Consider the following 17,271-nt stretch of genomic DNA (forward strand, 5'->3'; position numbering starts at 1 on the left):
CTGATCTACCTCCTGTGCACACAGAACCACTGCACCCAGGGTAAGTGGGCACCACTGATCTACCTCCTCTGCCTTCTATTCTCTGCATACAGAACCACTGTACCCAGGGTAAGTGGGCACCACTGATCTACCTCCTCTGCCTTCCACTCTCTGCACACAGAACCACTGCACCCAGGGTAAGTGGGCACCACTGATCTACTTCCTCTGCCTTCCATTCTCTGCACACAGAACCACTGCACCCAGGGTAATCGGGCACCACTGATCTACCCCCTGTGCACACAGGACCACTGCACCCAGGGTAAGTGGGCACCACTGATCTACCTACTCTGCCTTCTATTCTCTGCATACAGAACCACTGCACCCAGGGAAATGTGGGCATCACTGATCTACCTCCTGTGCACACAGAACCACTGAACCCAGGGTAAGTGGGCACCACTGATCTACCTCCTCTGCCTTCTATTCTCTGCATACAGAACCACTTACCCAGGGTAAGTGGGCACCACTGATCTACCTCCTCTGTCTTCCATTCTATGCACACAGAACCACTGCACCCAGGGTAAGTGGGCACCACTGATCTACCTCCTTTGCACACAGAACCACTGTACCCAGGGTAAGTGGGCACCACTGATCTACCTCCTGTGCACACAGGACCACTGCACACAGGGTAAGCGGGCACCACTGATCTACCTCCTCTGCCTTCCATTCTCTGCATACATAACCACTGCACCCAGGGTAAGTGGGCACCACTGATCTACCTCCTGTGCAGACAGGACCACTGCACACAGGGTTAAGTGGGCACCACTGATCTACCTCCTCTGCCTTCCATTCTCTGCATACATAACCACTGCACACAGGGTAAGCGGGCACCACTGATCTACCTCCTCTGCCTTCCATTCTCTGCATACATAACCACTGCACCCAGGGTAAGTGGGCACCACTGATCCACCTTCTCTGCACACAGAGCCAGTGCACAAGGCTGCCTTCTGCGCTACGCTCATGTTGGCCAAGTAGAATTATTTGGAACGCACTTCAAAGGAAGGGAAAAGTAGAAAGCGTGGAATTATTGTAGCTTAAGAGAAGAAAATATTCTTTTCAGCAGTGAAAAGCCGCCCTCCCTTCCATAAGTTTTACATTCTTTGTGGTTTGTTTAGAATGATACGTGTGGATGGAAAAAATAAAATATTGATGTGTTATTACAGTATATGAATCGCATAAAATAAATGAAAATGGAACGGATTTTCTTTGAAATATTTCTTCTGTTTTCATTTTGTTTTACTAGAAAATAAACATGCAGGCTTTTTATTAAGAGTTGTAATGGATGGATTTTAGGGCAAGGTTTGCGCATGAGCGTTTCTTTTATATAAGTTTGTGAACACGCCTGGGCCGTTTTGTTTTTAGACAATGGAAAGTTAGTAACTAAGAGAGGCAAGAAATTGCGCAGTAAAAATGCACGGTACGCGTCTGCAAACATTTTTCAGGTGCTTCTCTTTAAGCCTTTAGGGGCCAAAAATGTGCGACTGCCCCAGAGAAACTCACATTTTCAAGTCGCATGTGACCGAGGACCATAGAGGACAATGGGGGACCATAGGGGACAATAGGGGACCATAGGGGACAATGGGGGACCATAGAGGACATTGGGGGACCATAGGGGACAATGGGGGACCATAGAGTACAATGGGGGACCATATAGGCCAATGGGGGACCATAGGGGACAATGGGGGACCATAGAGGACAATGGGGGACCATAGAGGACAATGGGGGACCATAGGGGACAATGGGGGACCATAGAGGTCAATGGGGGACCATAGGGGACAATGGGGGACCATAGAGGACAATGGGGGACAATGGGGAGCCATAGCGGACAATGGGGGACCATAGAGGACAATGGGGGACCATAGGGGACAATTGGGGATCATAGGGGACAATGGGGGACCATAGGGGACAATGGGGAACCATAGGGGACAATGGGGAACCTCGCTATGCTAAAAAAGTGTTTTTAACAAATTGTATTGTAACTGTAATGTCTGCCTTCATTTTGTAAAGTGCTGTGAAAACTGCTGGAGCAATATAAATCCTGTATAGTAAAACACTGCGCAAATTGTTGGCACAATATAAATCCTGTATAGTAAAGTGCTACGCAAACTGTTGGCACAATATAAATCCTGTATAGTAAAGTGCTACGCAAACTGTTGATGCAATATAAATATTGTATAGTAAAACACTATGCATACTGTTGGTGCAATATAAATCCCGTATAGTAAAACGCTGTGCAAACTGTTTAAATCCTCTCTAGTAAAACACTGTGCAAACTGTTGGTGCAATATAAATCCCGTATAGTAAGCGCTGTGCAAATTGTTGGTGCAATATAAATCCTGTATAGTAAAAAGCGCTATGCAAACTGTTGGTGCAATATAAATCCTGTATAGTAAAAAGCGCTATGCAAACTGTTGGTGCAATATAAATCCTGTATAGTAAAGCGCTGTGCAAACTGCTGGCGCAATATAAATCATGTATAGTAAAACACTGCACAAACTGTTGGCACAATATAAATCCTGTATAGTAAAGCGCTGTGCAAACTGCTGGCGCAATATAAATCATGTATAGTAAAACACTGCACAAACTGTTGGCACAATATAAATCCTGTATAGTAAAGTGCTACGCAAACTGTTGGCGCAATATCTTATATAGTAAAGCCCTGCGCAAACTGTTAGTAATATAAATCCTGTATAGTAAAGTGCTGTGCAAACTGCTGGTGCAATATAAATCCTGTATAGTAAAACACTGTGCAAACTGCTGGTGCAATATAAATCCTGTATAGTAAAGTGCTGCGTAAACTGCTGGTGCAATATAAATCCTGTATAGTAAAGTGCTGCGCAAACTGCTGGTGCAATATAAATCCTGTATAGTAAAGTGCTGCGCAAACTGTTGGTGCAATATAAATCCTGTATAGTAAAGTATTGTGTAAACTGTTGGTGCAATATAAATCTTGTATAGAAAAAGCCCTGCGCAAACTGTTGGCATAATATAAATCTTGTATAGTAAAGCATTGCACAAACTACTGGCGCAATACAAATTCTGAACAGTAAAGGACTGTGCAAACTGTTGGCGCAATATAAATCCTGTATAGTAAAGTATTGCGTAAACTGTTGGTGCAATATAAATCTTGTATAGTAAAACACTGCACAAACTGCTGGCACAATATAAATCCTGTATAGTAATAATAATAATATCTCTCAGGTGTAAACAATATTCAGATGACTCGACACAAATACTTCACATACCAACACATATGAAGAAGAAAGAGCCGACAGTTTGCGCAGTGCTTTATAACAAAGGGAGATAGTAGAGTTCCAATACTAGAGGGGGGAGGGGGACCCTGCTCCGGAGAGCTTACAATCTAAAGGAAATTATATATAAGCAACACAAGATTTTGTGTAAGGTTCAAAGCAATTTTTATGCTGTAATAAAGAGGACAGCACAAGTTTACTACACAACTGTATCAGAGGATAAAAAGAGATCAGAAATATTCATCCAATCAGAATTGCCTTCTGTTTGTGCTATTTATCGAATGATTCACCAGCTGTACATGGTAGCCAATCAGCTTCTAACTTCAGCGTGTTCAATTAAACTTTGACAATAAGCCCTTGTTCCCATTGGAGCGATTTTCCATGCGATTTGAAGTCGTAGCCGATTGCCGGCAATGGTAGCGTTCCAATTGTTGCGACGCTGACTTTTACCACCGCACAGATTTGCAAAAGTAGTTCCTGCATTACTTATACCGATTAACTTCAACAGACCTCTGTGCATGAAGCCGCACTGATGTCCTTCAAGTAGCGCCTGAAATCGCGCTGACCTCCTACTTCACTTGAAGTAACACGATTTCAAAGTAGCATCAGTGTGAAGCAGGACTAAGATGCGCTTCACCCCGATGTGACATCAGAAGTCGCACCCCATTCTGTGCAATGGAACGGTTCTAATCGGTGCGACTTGAGTTGCTTCGATTTAGAGAAAGGTTCCTGCACTACTTTTGGTCTGACTTTGGTACGACTTGCATTGACTTCTGTTAAAGAAATCACATGACAAATCATCGTCAATAAAAATTAATTGTAAGTCACATGACAAATCATCTTCAATAAAAATAAATAAAAAAATAAATAAAAAAGAAGTCACATGACAAATCATCGTCAATAAAAATAAATTGTAAAAAAAAAAAAAAAGAAGTCACATGCAAGTCGTGCCGAAGTGGTGCTGGAGTGCGACTTTAAAGCCGCGGGCAGTGTGCACCCGGGCTGAAATGTGGAAGCCGATTGGTTTCTATGCAGAGCTGCTCTGGATTTTGCATGCGTCTGCTTTTAGTAAATCTCTCCCAAAGCATCCTTTTAGATAAACCTGCCAATGCAAAGCTATTTTTTTTTTCGGGATACACATAAATGCTATTTTATCCCCCGTTCACTTTCACTGTTCCAAATCGCATGACAAGTCGCACCTCATTTCTGGCAATGGAACTGTTCAAATAACCACGACTTATGTTGTGGCGACTTTGAAAAAGGTTCCAGCTGTACTTTCTTCTGATTTCACTGCAACTTGCATTGACTTCTGTTAAAAGAAGTGGCAAGCCGCAGTGAAATCGGATGTAAAAATCAATCTAATGTTCAACTTTTCAATTTTGTGATTTTAAAGCCGCACCGGGCTTAGTTGACTTTTGGATACACATAAATGCTATTTTGCATGTCAAACGAACAGGGCTGACCATAATTTGAAACAATGAAGGGGGGGGGGGGAGGGGACATAATGAAGTTTCCCATTGCAAGACTAAATTCTCAGATTTGAGTGTTGCATGGTTGCCAGATGCGATTTTTCTGATCACAAATATGCGCACACGTGACAAAACTGCAAAACCAAATTTCTCGGACGCCTAGGTTTTCCTACTTGCTGCAGGAGCTGGCAGTCTGTTTAGATTCCACAGGGGTCTCAAACCGACGGCTTTTGTAGAACTACAATTCCCATGAGGCATTGCAAACTCCAAAACTCTCAATAAAAAGATTGCAGTAAATCGCTACGCTCAGGTGTGAATGCCGCCTTAAAGCAGAGGTTCACCCCAAAAAAATTGTTTTAACATTACATTCAGCCGAGTTGTCATAATGACAATCGGCTGTTTTTTTTATTTTTATCCCCGTACATACCGTATTTTCACCGCCGCTTCCGGATATGTCTTCTGCGGGACTGGGCGTTCCTAATTGATTGACAGGCTTCCGACCGTCGCATACTGCGCGTCACGAGTTGCTGAAAGAAGCCGAACGTCGGTGCGCAGGCGCCGTATAGAGCCGCACCGACGTTCGGCTTCTTTCAGCAACTCGTGACGCGCTGTATGCGACGGTCGGAAGCCTGTCAATCAATTAGGAACGCCCAGTCCCGCAGAAGACATACCCGAAAGCGGCGGTGAAAATACGGTATGTACGGGGATAAAAATAAAAAAAAAACAGCCGATTGTCATTATGACAACTCGACTGAATGTAATGTTAAAATATTTTTTTTGGGTGAACCCCCGCTTTAAGTGCCGGTTCACACTAGCGCGACTTGGGATCCAACTTGTGTCGCGCGACATGAGAAATTCAATTGAAGTGAATGAGAGCCGTCTTAATGCACACTACTAAGGTCGCTCCAACTTCAGAAAAGGTTCCTGTACTACTTCAAGGCGACTTCTAGGCAACTTGTACCCATTGATTTCAATGGAAGTCGCCTCCAAAGTCGGATCTCCATCTTACCTGAAACAACTTTACAGGAAGAGAAAATAGTTTTCTCAGGCAAACCCCTCCCTCCCACAGAGCTGATTATTGTTTGATTGGCCACTGGCAAAGTTGCCTGTCCTGGAGGCGACTTGAAGTTTCCTCAAGTTGCAAGTCATGCCGATTTTCATGTTGCAGTAGTGTGAACCGGCACTCAAGTGTCTTTATGTAGTTTGATAAATATTTATTGAGCCTAAATTTTCATTCAGACACAGGGGTCTCAAAACGGTGGCCCTCCAGCTTTTGCAGAACTACAATTCCCATGAGGCATTGCAAGGCTGACAGTTACAAGCATGACTCCCAGAGGCATGATGGGACATGTAGTTCCGCAACAGCTGGAGGGCGGCCAGTTTGAAACCCCTGGTTTCGAAGAACAGCTTGTGGAATGATACAATTGAGCTGCGGTTAGAACTCGCCGGCGGCCTCAATGATCATGAGAGCAGATGGTTCTCAGTGGTGACAGCGCATGGCGGACATGACCACAGAGGGCCGTCTATATGAATGTTACATTATGTTGTCATTCACAGATGTATGGACAGGGTACTATTACTATAGCTTGCCGCAGTTATTGGCGTGTAAAGTCTTTACTAGGGTTGTCCCGATACCAGTATCGATATCGGGACCGATACTGAGCATTTGCGGGAGTACTTGTACTCCCGCAAATGCCCCCGATGCCAGATCCGATACTACCCCCCGCCGCCGTCACCTCCGTAATGCCGCCGCATACCGCAACGCCCCCGCCGCCTATTTAATCAGCGTGCGGGCAACATTACAGCTTTCATTTGAAAGCTGCACCGCGTATAGACACTCCCCCTTGCTTGTGATTGGACGGGTGATCTGTCTATCAAAGTGCAGATCACCCGTCCAATCCCGAGCAAGAGGGAGTGTCTATACGTGGCGCGGCGGGGAACAGACAGCTATTCAAATGAAAGCTGTAATGTTCCCTGCACGCTGATTAACTAGGCGGCGGCATCTAGGTATGGGGAGACATGGCTGCATATGTGGGGGGACATGGCTGCATATATGGGGGACATGGCTGCATATGTGGGGGACATGGCTGCATATGTGGGGGACATGTCTGCATATGTGGGGGACATGTCTGCATATGTGGGGGACATGGCTGCATATGTGGGGGACATGGCTGCATATGTGGGGGACATGGCTGCATATGTGGGGGGACATTTCTGCATATGTGGGGGGACATTTCTGCATATGTGGGGGGACATGGCTGCATATGTGGGGGACATGGCTGCATATGTGGGGGACATGGCTGCAAATGTGGGGGACATGGCTGCATATGTGGGGGACATGGCTGCATATATGGGGGACATGGCTGGATATAGGGGGGACATGGCTGCATATGTTGGGAGACATGGCTGCATATGTGGGGGACATGGCTGCATATGTGGGGGACATGGCTGCATATATGGGGGACATGGCTGGATATAGGGGGGACATGGCTGCATATGTTGGGAGACATGGCTGCAAATGTGGGGGACATGGCTGCATATGTGGGGGACATGGCTGCATATATGGGGGACATGGCTGGATATAGGGGGGACATGGCTGCATATGTTGGGAGACATGGCTGCATATGTGGGGGACATGGCTGCATATGTGGGGGACATGGCTGCATATGTGGGGGACATGGCTGCATCTGTGGGGGACATCGCTGCATTCGTGGGGGACATGGCTGCATTTGGGGACACATTTAAAAAAAAGTATCGGTATTTGGTATCGGCGAGTACTTGAAAAAAAGTATCGGTACTTGTACTCGGTCCTAAAAAAGTGGTATCGGGACAACCCTAGTCTTTACCCAATGACAGATTGTGACATACACGTATATGATTGTACTATGTATGTGCATGAAGTTTGATACGTTTTTTTTCCATAATCTTTTATTGGAATACCAAGACAGAAAGAAATCTGCGATGAGATTTCAAAAAAGTGCAAAATGACTTTTTTAATATAACAGAACACGATATACAGTAGTACCAGTAACATAGTAATCAACTAAAACATCCTGCCGATCAATCGTTGCGTATTGGAAGCCCCTAGATATGGAAACGATCCATCCTGCCGATCAATCGTTGAGTATTGGAAGCCCCTAGATATGGAAACGATCCATCCTGCCGATCAATCGTTGAGTATTGGAAGCCCCTAGATATGGAAACGATCCATCCTGCCGATCAATCGTTGAGTATTGGAAGCCCCTAGATTTGGAAACGATCCCACAGGGAAGCTACAAATGAGCAGCCGACTCGTCTTTTCTGTTTTTGAACTATTATTTTAATGAGATGCGTTTCCTTGTGAAGCCTCTTATCGTCCTGACCGGCTCACTTCCTGCCAAAGTACAAAACCGTCTTAGAGGAATAATAAAAGGAGACGTTTCTGTGTCTGTTACAACTTACAACATGCATTTCAAATGATACAGAACATTCCTTTGACTGAACTGCCTAAAAAAAAATCCCCAGACATGGGGGCTTCTAACAGTCCCATCAGCCCCTGGAATAATCCTTTTTTTTCCCCTCACCCGACATCCGCTGGATAGTGCATGCCAGGTGAGTTCCCATAGACCACGGCCTACGGCTTATCTCTGCTTGGTCAGCCCAGATCAAAGCCTGAATCACCTGAACATTTCCCAAGCCCTCCGACTGATGTCTTTGAAAGCCGCCACTTGTCTGCTATGCAGGTTGTTCTGCCCATACACTGCCATATTGTCCTAATAAATGACAGTTTGGATTAGTGTCAAATCACCTCACACGTTTAGTAGATCGCCTCGGACTGGTTCCGTCATTTCGTAGATAAATAACTGTAAAGAATGCTACCCCCAGATGCTGGCAAATGTTATTTTTGCCCTCAGATGATGGGATTTTCTTTTTTGTCATAATATATTTAGATCAGACGTTAATCTTTTGATAGGTTTACGAAGAATTAGAGGTGAGACAGTTAGGTGTAAAATGTTACACCTATTAGCTGACCATTGACAAACAGATTAACGGAAGCTGAGGCACGCCCTTGTTTTTAATTGCATCAGCAGGATGAGAAAATCAGCCGCAATCTTGTCCCTAGCTGTATTGTTTGATCACAGGTATTTATAGAAAATGTACGCAGTGCTTTACATACACATTAGTCCCTGAGCTGAAGGAGCTTACAATCTAAGGTCCCTATCTTACACGCATACATACCCAAATTAGGGCCAATTAACCACTTAAAGCGGGGGTTCACCCTAAAAAAAAAAAAATAAATTCTACCATGCCACCCAGCATACTAGCGCGAGCTACAGTATGCCTTTATTTTATTTTTTTGCGCCGTATTCACAGTTTAATCCCTTAGTTAAGTTTCAGACTCCCCGCCAAGGTCCTTAAGTGGTTAACATACCAGCATGCTGTAAAAATGTCAGAGGAAACAGTAGTATTCGGAGGAAACCCACGCAGGCACAGGGAGAACATGCAAACTCCATGCAGGCAGGGACGGACTGACCATTCAAGCACTCGGGCACTGCCTCAGGGCCCCATGCCACTAGGGGGCCCCATCAGGGTTGCCAGCCTCAGTAAAAATCTGTGGGCCGGATTCAGAAAAGAGATACGACGGCGTATCTCCTAATACGCCGTCGTATCTCTGAGTGCGGGAGGTCGTATCTATGCGCCTGATTCAGAGAATCAGTTACGCATAGATATCCCTAAGATCCGACAGGTGTAAGTGTCTTAGGCTGCATTTTCAGGCTGGCCGCTAGGTGGCGCTTCCGTATGTTTGCGCAAGAAATATGCTAATTAGGTAGATACGGCGATTCAGAAACGTGCGTCCCGCCAGCGCATTTTTTTACGTCATTTACGTTCGGCTTTTTTCTGCGTATAGTTACCCCTGCTATATGAGGCGTAGCTAATGTTAAGTATGGCCGTCGTTCCCGCACCGAGTTTTGAAATTTTTACGTCGTTTGCGTAAGTCGTTTGCGAATACGGCTTTACGTCATTACGTTCACGTCGAATCCAATACGTCCTTGCGGCGTAATTTGGAGCAATGCACACTGGGATATTTTACGGACGGCGCATGCGCCGTTAAAAAAATACGTCAAAAACGCGGGGGTCAAGTACAATTTAAATAAAACACCCCCCCAACATCCCCATTTGAATTAGGCGGCCTTACGCCGCAACACATACGTTACGCCGCCGTAACTAAGGGCGCAAGTTCTTTCTGAATACAGAACTTGTGCCCAAAGTTACAGCGGCTTAACGTATCAGAGTTACGCCAGCAGAAAGATGCGCGCATCTTTCTGAATCTGGCCCTGTGTTTTTAAAAGAAATCCCAAGATTATAGCTGCCGCGACTCTCCAGTACCTTTTCAGTGTGTGTGTGTATTCTGTGTGTATTTATACTGTGTGTGTATATTGTGTTTGTGTGTATACTATGTATGTATACTGTATGTGTGTGTGTGTATACTTTGTGGACCGATAATCTATTGCCTGGGGGCCCCATAATCTCCTATTGCCCGGGGGCCCATGAGTTGTCAGTCCGCCCCTGCATGCAGGTAGTGTCCTGACCTGGATTTGAACCAGGGATGCGTGTATATATAGCACTCCCGCTGAAAGCTTTCGTCACTATTAACTTAAAAAGGCAACAATTGTGTGTCCAACATGATCAGAGATCTCTGTATGTCACAATGAAAGAAAATTCACATTGTCGCCTTCTAGCTAGCCTCTAACTCAGCGGTCTCAAATTGGCGGCCCTCCAGCTGTTGCGGAACTACAAGTCCCATCATGCCTCTGCCTATGGGAGTCATGCTTGTAACTGTCAGCCTTGCAATGCCTTATGGGAATTGTAGTTCTGCAACAGCTGGGGGGCCACCGGTTTGAGACCCCTGCGTCTAAATCCTGATAAAATTTAGGCTCAATAAATATTTATCAAACTACATAAAGCCACTTTAAGGCGGCATTGACACCTGAGCGTAGCGATTTACTGGCGTTTTTTTAATTGAGAGTTTTTGAGTTTTTAGAAGTGTATTACAAGTGTTTTACAGCTTCAGGCATTTTTGTTTAGCCAATAGAAAGAGAGGGAGGGGAAATTCGAGGTGGAAAACGTCAGTTTGAGCAGAAAACGCACAACAAATGCTTGGAAAACAGTTGTTTCTATTAAAGTCTATGGGACCAAAAACACGTGTAATCTGCTAAAAATAAGCTTTTTTGAGTGACGGGCGTTCTGTTTCAGATGACAGAACATTTAGATGTGAGCAGGGATGATTGAAATGAATCTGTTTTGGCTTGTTGAGCGTTTTAGAGCTTACAAGCTTCAAGAAGAAAATCGCTCAGGTGTTAATGGGGCCTTAAGGGCTCTTTAACACTTTAATGTCCGTTTTCACGAACTCCATTTCCTCTGCGGGGATCAATCCGTTGATCCCTGCTAAGCCGGCAGATGACAGGTCCGTCTGCTCAATTGTGCAGAGACGGACGGACCTGTCAGAGCCCCCGCTCTTCTCTATGTGGGATCGGATGAAAACAGATCCGCCTGTCACAGCGCCGGAGCCCGCGAACCCAGAAGTATCTCCGGTAAAAGATGTCGGCTGTGTACTCTGTGTGCCGGCGCCGATTCAGGGCATCGTTCTGAAGTGAATACTTCATAATGAGCTAGTATGCATTGTGTAGAAAGGCTGTTTGATCCTGTCTCAGGATGCATATAGAAAATGCAGGGTCCATGGTTTAGTAGCACTTTAAGTTGTAATTGTGTACTGCAGGGCTCGACAAAATCCGGGCGCCAGGTCGCAATTGCGACAAAAATTGTGACCTGGTGCCTGCCGGTAATCGAGGCTGCAAAGCCTCGTCCTCAGTTACCGGCTGTCGCGGGCTGCGGCTTTTTATGCCTTGTGAAGGCCCAAGCTTGCTTCTGTGACCTGGCGCCATCTGGTGGTGGCCGTTGGCATCACAAGTAAAACAGCTGTTCTAATGGTTTTTTTTTTTTTTACTGTTTTCACTGCCATCGCCTTCCCTCTAATTAGAACCCCCAAACATTATGTATATTTTTTTATTCTAACACCCTAGAGAATAAAATGGCGGTCGTTGCAATACTTTCTGTCACACCGTATTTGCGCAGCGGTCTTACAAACGCACTTTTTTTGTAAAAAGTACACTGTTTTTTATAAAAAAATACACTTTTTTAAATAAAAAAAATACACTTTTTTAAATAAAAAAAATACACCTTTTTAAATAAAAAAAATACACTTTTTTTAATTAAAAAAATACACTTTTTTAATTAAAAAAATACACTTTTTTTAATTAAAAAAATACACTTTTTTTAATAAAAAAATTAAGACAACAGTAAAGTTATCCCAATTTTTTTTATATTGTGAAAGATAATGTTACACCGAGTAAATTGATAGCCAACATGTCACGCTTTAAAATTGCGTCCGCTCGTGGAATGCCGACACTTTAACCCTTTAAAATCTCCATAGGCAACGTTTAAAAAATTCTACAAGTTGCATGTTTTGAGTTACAGAGGAGGTCTAGGGCTAGAATTATTGCTCTCGCTCTAACGATTGTGGCGATACCTCACATGTGTGGTTTGAATACCGTTTACATATGCGGGCGCTACTCACATATGTGTTCGCTTCTGCGCGCGAGCTTGGCGGGATGGGGCGTGTTTTCTGGCTCCTAACCTTTTTAGCTGGCTCCTAGATTCCAAGCAAATTTGTCAAACCCTGGTGTGCTGTATGTACATTGCTCGGTCCAGTACTGGAGCTACGTCCCATAGATGGGAGCACCACGCTTATGCCGCGTACACACCTTCAGAATTTCCGACAACAAAACCGTGGATAAATTTCCGACGGATGTTGGCTCGAACTTGTCTTGCATACACACGGTCACACAAATGTTGTTGGAAATTCCGAACGTCAAATACGTGGTGACGTACAACATGTACGACGGCACTAGAAAAGGGAAGTTCAATACCAGCCGTGTTAGTAGAAGTTTGGTGAGAGACGATTCGCGCTTTTCAGCCTCACGCTTTTCAGTCCGTTACAGCATGACAAATGTGCTATCTCCATTACGAACGCTAGTTTTACCAGACCGAGCGCTTCCGCCTCGTACTCGATTCAGAGCATGTGTGGAATTTTGTGCGTCGGAATTGTCCAAACGCGATCGGAATTTCCGAGAACGGATTTTGTTGACGGAAAATTTGAGAACCAGCTCTCAAATTTTTGTTGTTGGAAATTCTGACAGAAAAAGTCAGATGGGGCCTACACACGGTCGGAATTTCCGACTAAAAGCTTCCATGGAACGTTTGTTGTCGGAAATTCCGAGCGTGTGTACGCGCCATGATTATGGCTCTCATTGAAACAGTGGATTGTGATCCACATGTGGCTCTCATCTTGATGTTGTTTGGTATTACTCAGCAGGTGGTCCTTACGTCAGTGAATACATTATACACTTCCATAGGCATGAGACCAAGCAGAAGATTTCTCATTGTTATATATACATTAACAAATTGTTATTCATCCGCATATTTTTTAAACTTAGTGTGGCTCACGGCCACTTAGAAAGGTTGGAAGGAAGATCTGATGCTGAATTTATTGTTTTTGGAACAGCTTTACAAGAAAGACAATTGGCATTTGAAGGTTGCTTATATTAGTTGTAACTGAAGTAGAAATGCTTGAAATTATGAATTATAATAGGTCATTACACGTCTAAAGATTTTAACTAATTGTCTAATGAGACATAGTAAGAATTTTGTTTTGAATATATATATATATATATATATATATATATATATATATCTAGGGCTAGATTCAGAGAGAAATGCCTATATTTAGGCCGCCGTTACTTTGACAGGCAAGTCCCGTATTCAGAAAGAATTTGCGCCCGAAGTTACAGCGGCGTAGCGTATATGGGCCGGCGTAAGCCCGCCTAATTCAAAATAGGCTGGTAGGGGGCGTGTTGTTTGCTAATTACTCGTGACCCCACGTATTTGACGCTTCTAACGAACGGCGCATGCGCCGTCCGTGAAAGTTTCCCAGTGCGCATGCTCCAAATTACGCCGCAAATAGTCAATGCTTTCGACGTGAACGTAACTTACGCACAGCCCTATTCGTGTACGACTTCCGCAAACGACGTAAACAACAAAAAATTTGACGCTGTCCCGACGTCCATACTTAACATTGGCTACGCCTCATTTAGCAGGGGTAACTTTACGCCGAAAAAAGCCTTACGTAAACAACGTAAATCAATGCGCGGGGCGGCCGTACGTTTCTGAATCAGCGTATCTAGCTCATTTGCATATTCTACGTGGAAATCAAGGGAAGCGCCACCTAGCGGCCAGCGTAAATATGCACCCTAAGATACGACGGCGTAGGAGACTTACGCTGCTCGTATCTAGGCACAAGTGAGGCGTATCTGATTCTATGAATCAGGCGCCGAGATGCGACGGCCCTCATTCTGAGTTACGACGGCGTATCTGGAGATACGCCGACGTAACCCTTTCTGAATCTGACCCATAGTTTCATAAGCCATGCCACGTAAAAGCCGGTTCACACACTTTGGGGGCGACTTGGCAAGGCGTTCCCAAGACGACTTGAGAGGCAACTTGCAAAATACCTTCTGTATTGAAGTCAATGCAAGTCGCCCCTAAAGTAGTACAGGAACCTTTTTCTAAGTCGGAGCGACTTGCGTCGCTCGTATTAGAACGGTTCCATTGAATAGAGCGGATCCGCGACTTGTCAGGCGGCTGAGTCACCTGACGAGTCGCCCCTGTGGTGTGAACCGGTTCTAAATGTGATTGTAAACCCTTACCGTGAAAAAGAACCCATTCATTTTAAAATAGAAATTAAAGCCAAAATATCTGTGTATAGATAGAAATTACATTATACATTTTTTTTCCCCCTTTTTTTATATGTGATCACATTTCCATGTTAATAATTGAATCGTATCACTACAGGGTGGTACTGTGGATACGAAAAATCGATAAAAAATGCCACATCCCGATAAATTTGAATTTCAGAAAATAAGTTGGCAGATGATGGTCTTCATAGGCATAACACAGATATGTATTTAAAAAATATATTTATTACAAAAAGCATACAAAACAAATTACAATAAAATGTATTGGTTATTCATAAATGAGCCTTGAAACAAGAATAACACACATATCATATATAGTATACTTAGAATATCTCATTATGAAGTATTTACTTTGTACGCTTTTGTAATAAATATATTTTTAAATACATATCTGTGGTATGCCTATGAAGTCCATCATCTGCCAACTTATTTTCTAAAATCAAATTTTCATGTTATCGCTGTATAAGAGCTGGGGGAGGAGAAACAGCATTACACTAATCTTACCAGTGAATGGTGTTGGGGGGTGTCAGGACAAGTCTGATCATTGAAGGAGAGCAGGCTGAGTTCCCAGCATAGCTGGAGAACTTACCATACTGTGTTCTCCTGCTTAGTGTGGTCAGTTTTTAATAGGAAAGCAGAGGGACCGGCAGAATCACCAGAGATTTCTCACAAATGAAGCAATGCAAAGGCCTCGTACTCACGACCAAACATGTCTGCTGAAACTGGTCCGCGGACCAGTTTCAGCGGACATGTTCGTTCGTGTGTAGGCAGTAACGTACAGAATTCCAGCAAACAATCGTCGGCCAGACCGTTTTCCAACGAACAACTGTTTCCTGGTCTTGCTTTAAAACAGTCTGCTGGAATCGTGTCCGTCAGACATGTTCGGTCGTCTGTACACAAAAGCAGCGTACAAAAACCCCGCGCATGCTCAGTCCAAATGAGGAGACGGGAGCGCTCGTTCAGGTAAAACTCGCGTTTCTTTGGGATATGGCACATTCGTCATTAGAAACCTTTTATTCTAGCAAGAGAACAATGTCTTAAAAAGGCGCACTAAACCACATTTTAAAGCCTCGTTTTATTAATTCTTCTCTTGCTAGAATAACCCCGTTCTCTTGCTGATGCAATTTCAATAGAGTTGTCCCATACTGAAATGTCACATTTCTTGCTTGTGATGTAATCCTTTAATAATGTTTTCTATGCCAGACGTGTGTTTTGGTTGGTGGTCCTCCATAATTTAGAGTAGTCATTTTTGTAAAGGAATGTTCATTTTTTTTTAATTTTTTTTTTTGTTTCTAGTTATGTCACCATTTAAACTATTTTTTTTTTACATGTTTTTTGAAAATTTATTTTTTTTTTTGGTGTTTCATTAGAGAATATTAAACCATGTTGGCACACCAAATGTCCCCCCCCCCCCCCAAGGAGTGTGTCCTTTGTAAATTACCCATTGTATATTTATGAAAGGTTTGCTGCCTAATAATCCCCACAGTATATCAAACAATAGACATGTTTTCAAATGAAAGCAAAAGGCCTTTTATTCAGGCAAATGTCATCACAAAAAAATCAAAAGAACGGCAGCACTAGAATAGATAGCAAACTATATGCAAACTTGCATTTCCAACATGGTGAAGGATAAACTTCCAAGCCTCAGGAGCCAAACACAAAAATATGAAGCAGCAGCACACAAACAAAGGAACCCAAACTGTGGTAGTACAAACACGATGTCCTTTATGTGGAAGGAAATGGAAGGCAGAAAATCAACGTTTCCTCCTCTTTCCAGCCTTCCCTCCAGGCAGCCTTCCAGCGGATCGAACACGGGGTCTTGCAGGTGGGGTTGATGTGGCAGCAGGAGGATGGTGTTCCGCAAGCCGGGCCGGGTCACATAGCCCAGTGTCTGGGGTCAGCAGGCCCCTCTGCATCCACCAAAGGACCTGGTTCATCAGGGCCTTTGCCAGTCTTCTCTGGTCCTCCTCCCCTTCATTTAAATCATGGGCCAATGAGGCACTGAAGGCCTCTGTGGGGTTGAGGGGGGCCCTCATGATGGCGCTTGCCTCCTGGATCATGCGGAGGCTTGCCTCCTCCACAGGCCTCAACTGCCTCCTTCGGCCTGATGGCCTCACCTGGGGGGGAGAAGACTGGCTGGTGGTGGTTCTCCTGGCCGGGTGGACCTGCTGCAGGCCACTGGGCCCAGCCTCCTCCTGGCTGCCACTGACCCCGGCCTCCTCCTGGCTGCCACTGACCCCGGCCTCCTCCTGGCTGCCACTGACCCCGGCCTCCTCCTGGCTGCCACTGACCCCGGCCTCCTCCTGGCTGACAGACACCTGAGGATCTGCCACCTCCTGGCTGATCTCTTCTTCCTGTGTGGAAAAAAAAAGAATTTTTTTACAATTTCGCTAAATAAAACCACACTCATTTTCATGTTTTTCGTTCAGTATTTTCTGTTCATTATTACTTGAATACACTCTACTTCTGACCCCTGCAGTTGTCATCCCTGACACCTATTTGTCTGTACACCTTTTTGTTTGCTTTTTTCCAGCTTGGTTTTATTTTTACAATATCTAATCATTAATCCACCAAGAATTATTTACGCCATAAATATAGAGGAAACTACTATACCTCCTCATCGAAGGGTGGCAGATCTGCATCTCTGTCAGCCAGGCCCTCTTC

General features: G+C 44.4%; 1 protein-coding gene across 11 annotated transcripts in view; it reads left to right on the forward strand.

Annotated features, from left to right (window-relative positions):
• The window catches only part of SMOC1 (SPARC related modular calcium binding 1), a 276,577-nt gene that overhangs the window by 980 nt on the left and 258,326 nt on the right, over window positions 1–17,271 (forward strand). The gene's annotated exons all lie outside the window — the stretch shown is intronic.

Source organism: Rana temporaria, chromosome 13 (genome assembly GCF_905171775.1).
Source record: "Rana temporaria chromosome 13, aRanTem1.1, whole genome shotgun sequence".
Classification (NCBI taxonomy): domain Eukaryota; kingdom Metazoa; phylum Chordata; class Amphibia; order Anura; family Ranidae; genus Rana; species Rana temporaria.